We start from the raw sequence: 12,437 nt of genomic DNA, 5'->3' as shown, positions 1-12,437 counted from the left end.
ATCCAGTATTTTTGCTTAGCTATTGCGACTCTACTAGGTTAAACACACATTTTTTTCCAGGGTTTGCCCACAGTGTCAGCGACATTGTCCAAGTTGTGTATGAAATTAGCCCTTCTTTAGGACTCTGAGATTATTGTTACTACCCACAGTCCCACTGTCTTAGTGGTGATGTTCCGCTTGTAATTACTTTAAAAAAATTTTTTTAAAGTTTATTTATTTTTGAGAGACAGAGTGTGAGTGGGGGAGGGGTAGAGGGAGAGAGAGGGAGACACAGAATCTGAAGCAGGCTCCAGGCTCTGAGCTGTCAGCGCAGAGCCTCACATGGGGCTCAAACCCACGAACTGTGAGATCATGACCTGAGCTGAAGTTGGACGCTTAACCAACTGAGCCACCCAGGCGCCCCTACTTTTTTTTTTTTTTTTTTAATGTTTATTTATTTTTGAGAGAGAGTGTGAGTGCGGGAGGGGCAGAGAGAGAGGGAGACAGAGAATCCAAAGCGGCTCCATGCTGACAGCTTACAGCCCCATCCCAGACTCAACTCAGGAGCTGGGGGATCAAGACCTGATGGTTGGAAGCTCAACGGACTAAACTACCCAGGCGCCCCCTTCCTTGTAGTTCCTGATGTCTTTTCCAGCTAGCAGTCAGTCCTTATTTGGAGCACCTTAGTCTGTAGGCCATGTTCAAATAACTAATTGAAATTCAAAAGGGAAAGGGCTACAGTAAATCCTCTTTCTCCCTGGAGGCTCCTCAGCAGAGGCGTAAGTATCTACCCACTTCTCAGCCACTTTCAAGTCAAGCATGTAGACAAAAAATAATAAATACATCAAAAAGTTCTTTTACATTCTTCTCTCATGACATTGGGTATATGCTTGCCTTACATCTGTGGAATCAAAAGGGACCCCTCCAAGGGTTCATTCTAGCAAAGGAAAACGTTTTTCTTCACCAGATACCCTCCTACATGTGATTTCCTACCAGTTGGCCTCCCTTGAATCCGCTCCTGCTCAACTAGCCCTCGGTTGATTCCTACTGATCATTTTTCCGTGAGCCAACCTGGGTCAGAAATAACAGGAGGAAAACCAGCTTTGGGACCAGCTACAGGTTACTACAGGACTTGATTGCCGGACACGAATTCTCCCTACAAGACCAAGTAGGGCAAAGGTGGTGCCGTGTTGTAGCAGTCGCCCAGGGGTCTCCGGTGGAAGGCGTCACGGCCATCTGCCCTGCACCAGACGCTGGAGACCGAGCACACAGGTCCTCCCCGGAGGAACCTGGCCCGGAGCGGGGCGAAAGGGAAGCCGCCGGCTTAACGCATCGTGACGGACTGCCAGGGAGCAGGCGCGACAGTTCACAGTCGTATCTCCTCGCGAGGAGGCGTCTTTACCGCAAACTGCAGTTCCGCATGGAACCTGACCCTTAGTCACTTCGTCTCTAGCGTCTGGAGTTTTCTGCTCAGCCACTCCACCCCAAGGGCCTCCGTGGAGGCGGAACTACTGTGTCAGGGGTCGTGGTTTTCAGGGAAGTGTCGCGGTCGGATTGACAAGAGGGCGGGCAGTAGGCGGGACTTCCGGCCCGCTGTTCCGTCAGCTGCCTTTCCCGGGCGTCTCCCCGCAACCTCCTCAACTTCCCTTGTCCGTGACGCGGCGCCTGGGAGAAATCCGACGGGACGGGGGCCGGGGGGAGCGTGACCTCACCACTGCAGGTGAGGACCCGGTGTGTGCATATCCTTGCGGCTGTCTTTCAGAGAACAGACTGTGCGGCTAGGACCGCGAGGAGACTGACTGAAAGAGTGGGTCAGTGACAGCGAAGGGACTGTAAGGAGGGGCTGTGAAGGCTACTGTGACCCAGAGGGGCAGTGACAGCGAGGGGACTGTGACCGAGATGTAGCTGCTTGCGAGGAGCGTGCGACCCAGAGGCAGTGAATGCGAAGGGACTCTGACCTCGGAGAGCGCGAGGCAGAGGCTGCGAAGGGACTACGATTGAGAAAGTATGAGGCAATGACTTGGAGGAGACTCTGGTCGATGGATAGTGACTGTGAGGGGACTCTGATCTAAGGGAACTGAAGGCACGGCCGCAGGGGGATCGACCAGCAGTAACTTTGAGGGGCTGGCTTGGACAGCAGTGTGGGCTCAGTGACTGGACATGGTACTGTAGGGTTATGTCTGGGCACTGGGTGTGGTTGGGTGGTCATGACTGGGCAGAGAAGGTATTTAGTGTAAAGAACACTGGTCTGGGACTTATCAGGCCCGAGTTTAATTTTATGGACAAACATCTTGTGGCTGGGAAAGGTAACCTCCGGACTGAGCTACAGTTTCTTCATCAGTGAATGGGAAGTTTGGACTAGATTAATATTTCCCGGACTGTGGGTTCCATCCTATTATTGGGTTGTGAAGTCCATTTAGTGGATAGCACCTGAATTAAAAAAAAAAATGGAATACAATAGAAATTTCCAGTGTGTTCACATAGGGTAAGTATTGTTTCATGAAACTTGTTTCAGTTATCCGTGTATGAGATTATGATGTCAAATGGATTTCCTATATCTTAAAATGTATGAAATGTAGTACAAATGTTTTTAAAATGTTGGACCAGATTATTTCTGACTTTTCTTTCAGGCCTAAAATGCCAGGAGACTGTTTGGATGTGCAAAGACTGGGTCTGGCTGGGGCATAGGCTCCATCAGATTGACTTAACGGGCAAAGGCTTCCCAAATATAAGTGAGATGACCGGTTATGAGGGAGGACTGAAACTCACAGTCTCAGTTGGGAGAACTAGAACTCACATTTTGCAATAGAGACAGTGGTATTTACAGAGGCAGTGAGGATACAGGGGTTTGTGATAGGAAAAACTGCTAGAAATAGACATTGAGAAAGAGGAAGCTTTGAGGAGGGTAGGAACAAGGCTTAGGAAGGGAATTGAAGACAGAGACAGAAAACATTCTGCCAAGAATAAAATGGGAGTAGGGAGATATGGCCTTCAGGGCCCTTTTCAATCTTGACATTTAGTGATTCTGTAAGTACCGAGAATTGCTGGTAAAAAGATATTAGTTGAGAATGGTATTGGTCCAGTAATCAATGGTAAACAGATGGTGACCATGATGGAGAAGAAAGGATGATGCTTAGAAAGTCAACAGTGGTGACTGGAATACCATACCAGAGAGGCTTTGATATATTTAGCTGTCCAGCTCAGTGATTTGTGCACTGGAGGCCAAGACTGGCATACTGGAAATGATACCATGCTGTGGGTAACGTTTTAGCTGCTGTTTTTATTCCTGCTGATCCCATTTGTGAGGGTGGCTGGTGGTGCAGATGAAATGAACTAAAATGAATTTCACTGCCCCCTCTCTACAAACCTTTGTAGAAGGTGCTACTGATTGTACCACCCGGTGTTTTTTTAAAAAAATCTAATAGAAGAAACTTGAGGTAATTTTACTTTATCTGACACTGCATTTATCTGATAACCTAATAGTCACCCCCACTTCCTATACATGTACACTTTGTGATACAGGAAGGGAGTTCAGAAAGATTCTTGAGTGGTAGTGAGTTGTGAATAATGCCTTTGTTTAGCTAAAAAAATGGCTAGTTACACCTTTTTCTAAAACATTAGATGTTTACTTGGCTTACATTCTACATAACTAAAAGGAACTACTCAAGAATTTCTTTCTGTAACCAAATATGGTTGGCTGAGCAACACAGGTTTGAGCTGCGTGGGTCCATGTACACGTGGATATTTTTTCGATTAATGCAATGCTGTCAATGTATTTTTTCTTCCTTATGATTTTCTTAATAAAATTTTGTTTTCTCTAGCTTTATTGTAAGAATACAGTATATAATACATATAACATACAAAACGTGTTAATCAACTGTTTATGTTATTGGTAAGGCTTCCAGTCAACAGTAGGCTATTAGTAGTCAAGTTTTGGAGAAGTCAGAAGTTATATATAGATTCTCAACATGTGTGTGTTGGGGGGCGGTGCCCCTCATCTCTGTGTTGTTCAAGGGTCAGTTTTATATGCTTCAAGGTAACTGACTTAGAAGAGAAGACATTTAGGCCTGGGGACTGCACTACTGCCTCTGGGGTCCTTTGTGTTTGTTGAATGAAAGGATTCTTTTTGACCGGCCTGTTTTGCAAATTCCCTTCAAAAACCAGTATTATGTCCTGATTGATAAGGAATGAACTTTATTCTTTTCTTAGCCTATGGTTTCTCTTCCAATAAACAGTTGAGGTTTTATTTTTCTTGGGGACCTTCTCGTTGGATATGTGATCGCTTAGGGAAAATAATCTAGTCAGAGCCTTGGATTCAGAAATCCCAGGTTACTTTATCTGATGTTAACGCTGACTCACTCTGTGAGTATGGGAAGAATTGTTTGCTTTTTCTTGTTTCAGCTTTTCTAACTATGGCAGAGGTTGCTATTCGTCTGCTTAAACAATCCTTTAATAATCTGAAACATACGCACACTTACAAATCTTGTATACAATCTCATGGCATTTGTAAGCCACCTGACCCCATTCATGATTCCCCTATAGAACTGTCTAATCTCTAGGTTAGACATCATTACCCTAGGGAGCTGAATAATTTTTCTGTGTTATAAATGCTGATAAGAATTAATTTATAAAATATTTATAGAGAAAGCAAGAATAATAATTTGCTATTGTTAATGACGAGTAATGACAAAAATATCTAGTAATAATTGTAATTTTATGCTTCTCACGTATTTGCATAACTCTGATCTGAAGTCAGATCTTTTGGCGCTTCTACTAATAGAGAACTCCCTCTTCTACAATTGAGTCAGTAAATTCAGGGACTATACATTTTTACAACTCTATTTTGCAGTACGTGCCAAAGCTCCACTCCAGAAGGGGGAAAAAAAAAGAACTGTGAGTCTCTAACAAATATTTGGCATTGGGTTAGGTTTGTTTACATGCATTATCTCATTAACATAAATAATTGCATTGCTTGTATTTTACTATTTGCAAACAAGATTAGTAGATAGCTATATAGCTGGCTTTTTTTGGTTTTTGTTTTGCCTTTTTATCCCTTTTTTGGATAACTCTCTTGTTAAAAGTTAGATTGGTTTGAAGCTTTCTATATTTGTACTAGAGTGATTGCCAATGAGCTAGGGGAACCCCTGGCTGTTAGATCACATTCACAACTATTTGCAAACCAGCTGTGAAGTGAAGGCTGGTAAAAAAAAAAAAATAGTGACATATGGTCTTTGCTGTATGCTAGAGAACAAATGGTATGTGTAGCACTTAACAGAAAGCAGGTAGTTTTTGGTTTTTTTTTTTAGGTGGTTTTTCTTATCTAAAGGGAATTACCTTAGATGTGATTATCCTTGTTTATTTTCTGGCCCTAAAGTAGAAGTCTTTTTTTTTTTTTTTTTTTTTTACAGTAGAAATCTTAAATCATTTTGTGCCATGGACGCCTTTGGCAGTATGGTGAAGCCTTGTGTATTCCCTTTTGGAATAATATTTTTATGTGCAAAAAATAAAATATAAAGGAAACTATGTTGAAATATAGTTATCAAAATGTTTTTAATATGTGTGATAAAATGCTATATATGCTTTTTATTAACATAGTAAATGTTTACTATCAATGGATCTTATAACCATAATAACTTTATTTTTTTTAAGTTTATATATTTTGAGAGAGAGAAAACATGAGTGGGGGAAGAGCAGAGAGAAGGAGAGACAGAGAATCCCAAGTAGACTCTGCGTGGTCAGCACAGAGCCAGATGCGGGACTCAAACTCACAAACCCATAAGATCATGACCTGAGTGAGCCTAAGACGCTTAACGAATTGAACCACCCAGGTGGCCCTAACCATAATTACTTTAAAATGATCATATGTTTAAACAATATTTGAAGATATTTGTAATAAGTATAATGTCTAAATATATCTAAGATTTCAATTGGTAACAAAGTCTACTGTTACTGTTGTGGCTTATGTTCATAACTGAAGGAAGTGGTGAATTTGCCAGGGGTTAGTAAAAATGAAGATATGATTTTTTTTTTTTTTTTGGTCCAACCCAGACTCCCTGAATCTATTGTAGACCCTGCCTTAGAGATATAAATTCTGTAACTCACTCTAGGAAGAGCAGAATCTAAATACAGTGTTTACTTATTGAATCTTGTAGTGGAAAAGTGGTGGAGCAAAATTGTTCAACCGTAAGAATTATTACAAGCGTTCCTTGTGGTTTTTAGGATAATCTCTTTCCAAAAAAGTTCTGTTATATGGCCAGGTCCAAATATAAGCTTTATTTTGTTCCATGGAGAACCCAGGGTCTGGCACAGAGTAAGTACCCACTCAATGTCTGTTGAAAAAAAGGTTTCTCTGAAGAAATTAAAGAGAAGAGATCAAGTTCAAAGATAAGATCTTAGATGTGGCAATTTACAAGCTTCAGATTTTGAGGCATAGCATTGAGCTCTGGTTTAAAACTAATCTGTCAGTGTAGGTTATGTTGTGACATTTACTTTTTCATTTGGCATTTCCTACATCAGGCATACTTAAGACTTATTCTATATAGTGTATTAGTACATACAGGTCAGTGATATAAACTGCAGTAATCCTGTATCAGAAAGTTATAGTACAATTTCTTGAAATAATCATATTCCTAGCACTAACTTCTACTTTACAGCTGTTTGCATAATCTAGGTAGGATTTTCTTCCAAATTACTGATAAAACTGGCTCCGTCTTCATTTAGGATAAGAGTTGGATTTTTTTTTTTTTTTTTTTTTTTTTGGTAAAGGGCCAGATAGTAAATATTAGGCTTTATAGGTCATACAGTGTCTGTTGCAACTACTCATCTCTGCATTTGTAGCACAAAAGCAGCATAGACAGTACATCAGTGAATGGGCGTGGTTGTGTTCCAATAAAACTTTAGTTACAAAAGCAGGCAGTGGGCCATTTCTGGCCTGTGGGCTGTTTTTTGTTAATTCCTGATCTAGGAGGTCTGCTGGTTCTTGAATCCAATTCCTCCTCCCCACTATGGGTTAGACATACCCTCTCTCTAACTTCAAAGTCCTTTATATAAGGGATGACATGACTACATTCTTTGGAAAGGCCTGAATGTACAGCAGATGAAGTGATTAATGCCAAGAGTATTAGATGCACTTTGACCTAGGAGTTCAGAGTTTGCCTCTTAAGAGCACCACTTTATCAGGGCTCCTTGGTGGCTCAGTCGGTTAAGCGTCCAACTTCAGCTCAGGTCATGATCTCATGGTTCATGGGTTTGAGCCCCATGTTGGGCTCTGTGCTAATAGCTCAGAGCCTGGAGCCGGGTTCGGTTTCTGTGTCTCCCTCTCTCTCTGCCCCTCCCCCGCTCGTGCTCTGTCTCTCTCTCTCAAAAATAAATAAACATTAAAAAAAATAAAAGAGCACCACTTTATTAAGCTCCACAAGGTAGAAGCAGGTAAAGATCCCAAATATAAAGTATGCTTGCTTACTCAGCTTTGTAACTGAACATAATGTAAAAAGTAAACCATTACTGGGCGTATGGTTTTACTGAGGAAGATAATGTTGTCCCAGAGATGGGAGTAGCAGGAATAGAATACAAAGGAAAAATTCATGTTTCCTCTTTTTGCAGATAGTTCTCTGTAGTACTCTGGCAAATTTGAATTCAGTTTTTGAAACTTGAAGAATGTATGTGATCGCAACTTGCTATTACTTAGGTTGTTGCATAGGTTAGGAAACAGAATCTACCTCCTCTTTCACGTTGGAGTGCTTACTAGATCTGTTAACAATAAGGAAGTAGAATAGAAGGGATTGAGTGGGAGTCCTTAAAGCTGCACTTGTAGGAGCCTTTCATCTTTAAAACACAAGCATATGCATGCCAGTACCCAGATTTTGTCTGCCTTAGGGTACATATTGGAAAAAATGCTTTACTAGAGTTATCTTCAGAATCTTCTCCTTGCTACCCTTCCCACCTCACACACATTTCCACTTCTCTGTACTTTCTTAGTAGCAAATTTGATGCATCCAAGCAGGCATTTATTGGAACATTGAAGAACAAGACAAGCAGTGTGTACTGGGAGGTGAGTCAGCAGAAATGGAGCCAGATTTTGTGAATCTGAGTAAAAATTACAGGCAAAATACTACGTTCTGTATCTTGAAAGCAATTTGAGACACTAATTTATTTAATAGGCTTGGTGGTGGTCTGGTGGTGGTGGCAGTTGTCTATATTTAGAATTTGTGCATGAATGGAGAATTTGACTAAGATAAGGTGACTAATCTAGGGACTGAAAAGGTAGCAACATTGGAAAAATGAGGCCTTACAAATGCTGCACTCTCGCTGTCAGCTTCTTTGACAAAGAAATTTTTTGTAGGATAAACCGCTAAAGAAACAGGAAGTGTTGGCACACACCAATGAATTCGTAAGGGAGGCTATGTATTCTATCTTCAGCTACTTTCATTCTCACTCATTCCAGCTTAATGTGGATGCTATGGTTGGAAGCCAGAATCCACCTGCAAAATATTAGGTAATTTCCCACTCCCCATCCCCATTTTGATCTTATACCATATTGGTTCTTTTCCCTGCCTTATTGCCTTCTGGACAGCCTGTTATGTTAAGGCAGCCTGTGTATGTATTTTTTCTCCTTCTGGAATGTAGATGTTTTAAAGCCACCTTTTCCAGAAAGAATGTGCACCTTTACTTAATGGTGTTGGTTGATTACAGAGGTGCAGTTATCATAAATGAAGAGTTTGGGAAGTATTGTTCCTCACTGTTGTAGGTATTCAATTACTGGGCGATTGTGAATGTGGTATAGGTGATGTGGCTTTAAATGCAGCAAAGTTTCAGTTTAATAACTAAAAGCCAACATGTATTTACTATCCTCGGTATGTCCTCATCCTCCCACATGCCTTTTCTCAATAGCAAACTTGATGTGTCCTGGCAGGCATCTGTTGTAACTTTTGGGGAACTGGTAATTTTTTCCAGTAAGGCATTGATAACTAAAAGAAGTCTTTTTTTTTTTTTCCTAATAAGGCACTAATTATAAAATTATTCTATATGCTTCTGTGGTGGATAGGTTAGTGGATGTGAGGGAGGATGGGGATGGTCTGAGAGAGCCAGTGAAAAATGGTTTCTTCAGAAACCTATAAAGTCAGAATTTAAAAAGTAGTAGTAGTTCTAGAGGAAGAGCATGAGGGTTAATCTCTATGATTTCTAAATTTATTTAGAGTTATTGTTATGGAATGTCTGTGACCTTCGTGTTCTCCATCTCCTAAGGAGATAAGATACAGAAGTGTTTTATGTGAAACACCAAAAGTATTAGGTGTGTTTGTTCCAAATCCATAGGATCTTAAGACCTGAGTTTAAGTCTAATGTGTTAATGTTCAGTGTAAAGTATAATGTAAAATACAATGTAAGACACAAAAATCAGCTTTAGAAAACAGAAGAACTGTATGCAAAAAGGAATAATGTGGGCAGATAAGGAAAAAATATTTTTAACAGGATGGGACTTGCGTTGTGTCATCTTTGGTACACTTATAAACTGACAAGAACTTGACCCCTTTCCATCAAAACAGAACAGTAATGTATAAAGAAAGTGCTTTTCAAAATTTCAGAGTGGTTTTCTATACTTAGTATATTTATTTAAATAGTTATTGAGCGCCTACTCTGTGCCAGAGCTCATTGATAAGTATTGGATGCATCAATTGTGATTTTTGTGGTTTCAAGTGATAAGAAACCCAGTTTAACTAACTTAAGCAAAAGGGGGAGTGTATTGGTTGGCACAATTAGACAGTTGAGGATCTGAATTCTCTCCATCACTACCTTGCTTTCTCTGTCTGTGTTGACAATTTCAAAAGAGGCTCTCCTCCTGGTGATAGGATGGGGCACTGGATTGTCACAGGATGGTTCCCAAAGCCGTGTCTCTAGGTTCACATCCACAGAGAAAGAAGTGATCATCTTTGTCCAAGCATTCCCATCTGGTGAGTTCTAAATTTACTCTGATTGGACTGGCTTAGGTCACCTATTACTGCCTATCCCTTCTCCCTTCCTCCCCCAATCTCTGGCCAGGGGAGAGTGATATGCTGATTGGTTTAGGGCACATGTTATCTGATGCTAGGGTTTGAGATTGAAGCTTCCACAGACCAAATGAAAGCGAGTTTCCAAATGAAAATGGGCTCTTTTTGGAGCAGGAGGGTTGAACAGTGGGAAGACAGACAACAGATCTCCACTACATCAGGGAGTTTATAGTCTAATTTCTCATTTAACCCTTAGCATGACTTAGAAATTAAGTACATTTTAATAGAGCCTTCCTTAATCACATGAAGAAACTCTTAGAATCAAGGGACTTACCTTAACCTCGAGTTAAGGTACAAGAAGGAGCTAGAATTAAATCCCAGTTTATATGATATGATTCCTAGTCTAGCGCCCTTGCTACTCTTCTGTTTTGGCCCAAACCAAAACAAGTCCCTAGAGTTCTTGAGTAGTCTGCCATCAATATGCCCAGTGAGAAGGGAGCCCACTGTTTATGAAAGATGAAAGTAAATTCCTGTCTGACAGAATATAATAAGTGGTTTTGATTAAATTCATATATGACCATTTTATATACTAGGTAGCATAGTGTTGTTAAGTGCACAGACCCTAGAGCCAGAATGCTTAGGTTCAAATCCTGTTTTTGCCCTGTCCTAGGTGTGTGACGTCTGTCATTTAACGTAGCTGTGCCTTAATTTCCTCATCTGCAAAATAGAGATAATAGTATTACCTACCTTATAGGATTGTTGTGAGGGTTAAATTACTTAATATATGCAGAAGTTGAAAGTTCTTGGCCATGGAAAGTATTCTATAAGTGTTAGCTATAATTATTATCATCACTATTATCATCATAATCTTTGGTATTATGATAGAGAAATATGGATTGTGTGATAATGCAGTGAAACAGATTTACATCTGATTGAATACCCTAATCATTAAGAATTTTAAATGTATTCTATATTCTGTTTTCTAAAGATAAACCCTGCCATGTTTTATGTATTAACCTAGAGTATTAAGAGTGGGTGTTAGGGGCGCCTGGGTGGCTCAGTCGGTTAAGTGGCCGACTTCAGCTCAGGTCACGATCTCGCGGTCCGTGAGTTCGAGCCCCGCGTCGGGCTCTGTGCTGACAGCTCAGAGCCTGGAGCCTGTTTCAGATTCTGTGTCTCCCTCTCTCTGACCCTCCCCCATTCATGCTCTGTCTCTCTCTGTCTCAAAAATAAATAAATGTTAAAAAAAAAATTAAAAAAGAAAAAAAAAAAGAGTGGGTCTTATTTTGGCTCAGGTCATGATCTCGCAGTTCATGGAATTAGGTCTCACATTGGGCTGTGTGTCAGGCTCTGTGCTACTGGCTGGGAGCCTGCTTGGGATTCTCTCCCCACCTCTGTCTCTCTGCCCCTCCCCCCTTTGCACATTTGTGTTCCCTCTCAAAATAAATAAGTAAACATTAAAAAAGAGTGGGTCATAACAAGGGGGAAAGGATCTAGTGGTATGTCACGTTGGCATATGATGACATATATCAATCCTGATCAATATTTTCATCAGTGACTTGGATGGCGACATAAAAACATTTTCAAGTTTACAGACTACATAAAATTATGATAAGTAGCTAATATTATAGATGGCAGTCAAAATTTGAAATTATTTTAACAGACTGGAATAAGCAAAAAGATCAACCAAAATGGACTTTAACAGGATAATGACCAACAAAAGGAATAAATGTGTTTCTACACAACCTCAGTTCGAATGTCCTGGTGTGCCAAAAGGAAATGCCTCCTGAGGTAACCCAGTCCCATTTCAGATAACTCTTTTGTTCCTAAAAAGGTTATTATTATGTTTAGTTAAAATTTATAACTCTGCATCTTCCAACCAATGATCCATTTTTTTGTCGACTCTCACAGAACAACTGTTTGCTCTATCCAACATGACAAGCATTCAGATATTTAGAGATAGTTATCAGGTACCTTCTTATATAGTATAGTATTGTATCATATTGTATACTATAGTAGTTAGGGGTGTGTAGTCTGCAGCCAGGCTGACTGAATCTGATTCCTAGCTTCTCAGCTTACTAGCTATGTGACCTTATCTGTGCCTCAGTTTTCTCATCTGTAAAAATAGTGTTAAAAAACAATATAACTGTGTCGAAGGATTGTGAAATTAAGGGAGTTTTAAATATTTTTAAGTATTTAGGTATACAGGTGTTATATAAGTGCTCACTGTTAGTAGTAGTGGTGGTAATATTTGTTTCTTCATCACAGCTTAAGATCAGACTCTCTAGAAGGAGCGCCTGGGTGGCTTAGTCAGTTAAATGTCTGACTCTTGTTTGTGGCTCAGGTCATGATCTCGCAGTTTGTGGGATAGAGCCCCAAGTTGGGCTCTGTGCTGGCAGCACGGAGCCTGCTTGGGAGTCTCTTTGTCCCCCCCTCTCTCTGCCCCTTGCTCACATGCACACACACACTCTCTCT

At 40.5% G+C, this 12,437-nt stretch overlaps 1 protein-coding gene across 3 annotated transcripts in view; it reads left to right on the top strand.

The window, feature by feature from the left end:
- Window positions 1-1,538: 1,538 nt before the first annotated feature.
- PCYT1A (phosphate cytidylyltransferase 1A, choline) overlaps window positions 1,539-12,437 on the top strand; it is a 46,723-nt gene continuing 35,824 nt past the window's right edge. The window contains exon 1 of one of the 3 annotated variants that reach the window (XM_015085754.3): window positions 1,539-1,699. The gene's annotated coding sequence lies outside the window, so the exon portion shown is untranslated. Of the gene's footprint in view, window positions 1,700-11,304; window positions 11,754-12,437 lie in introns of those variants that run through there. The other 2 variants (XM_053221018.1, XM_053221017.1) reach the window with 2 other exon arrangements.

Source organism: Acinonyx jubatus, chromosome C2, assembly GCF_027475565.1.
Source record: "Acinonyx jubatus isolate Ajub_Pintada_27869175 chromosome C2, VMU_Ajub_asm_v1.0, whole genome shotgun sequence".
NCBI lineage: Eukaryota > Metazoa > Chordata > Mammalia > Carnivora > Felidae > Acinonyx > Acinonyx jubatus.
Note: the sequence above shows the minus strand (reverse complement) of the source record. Positions and strands in the feature narration are given on the sequence as shown.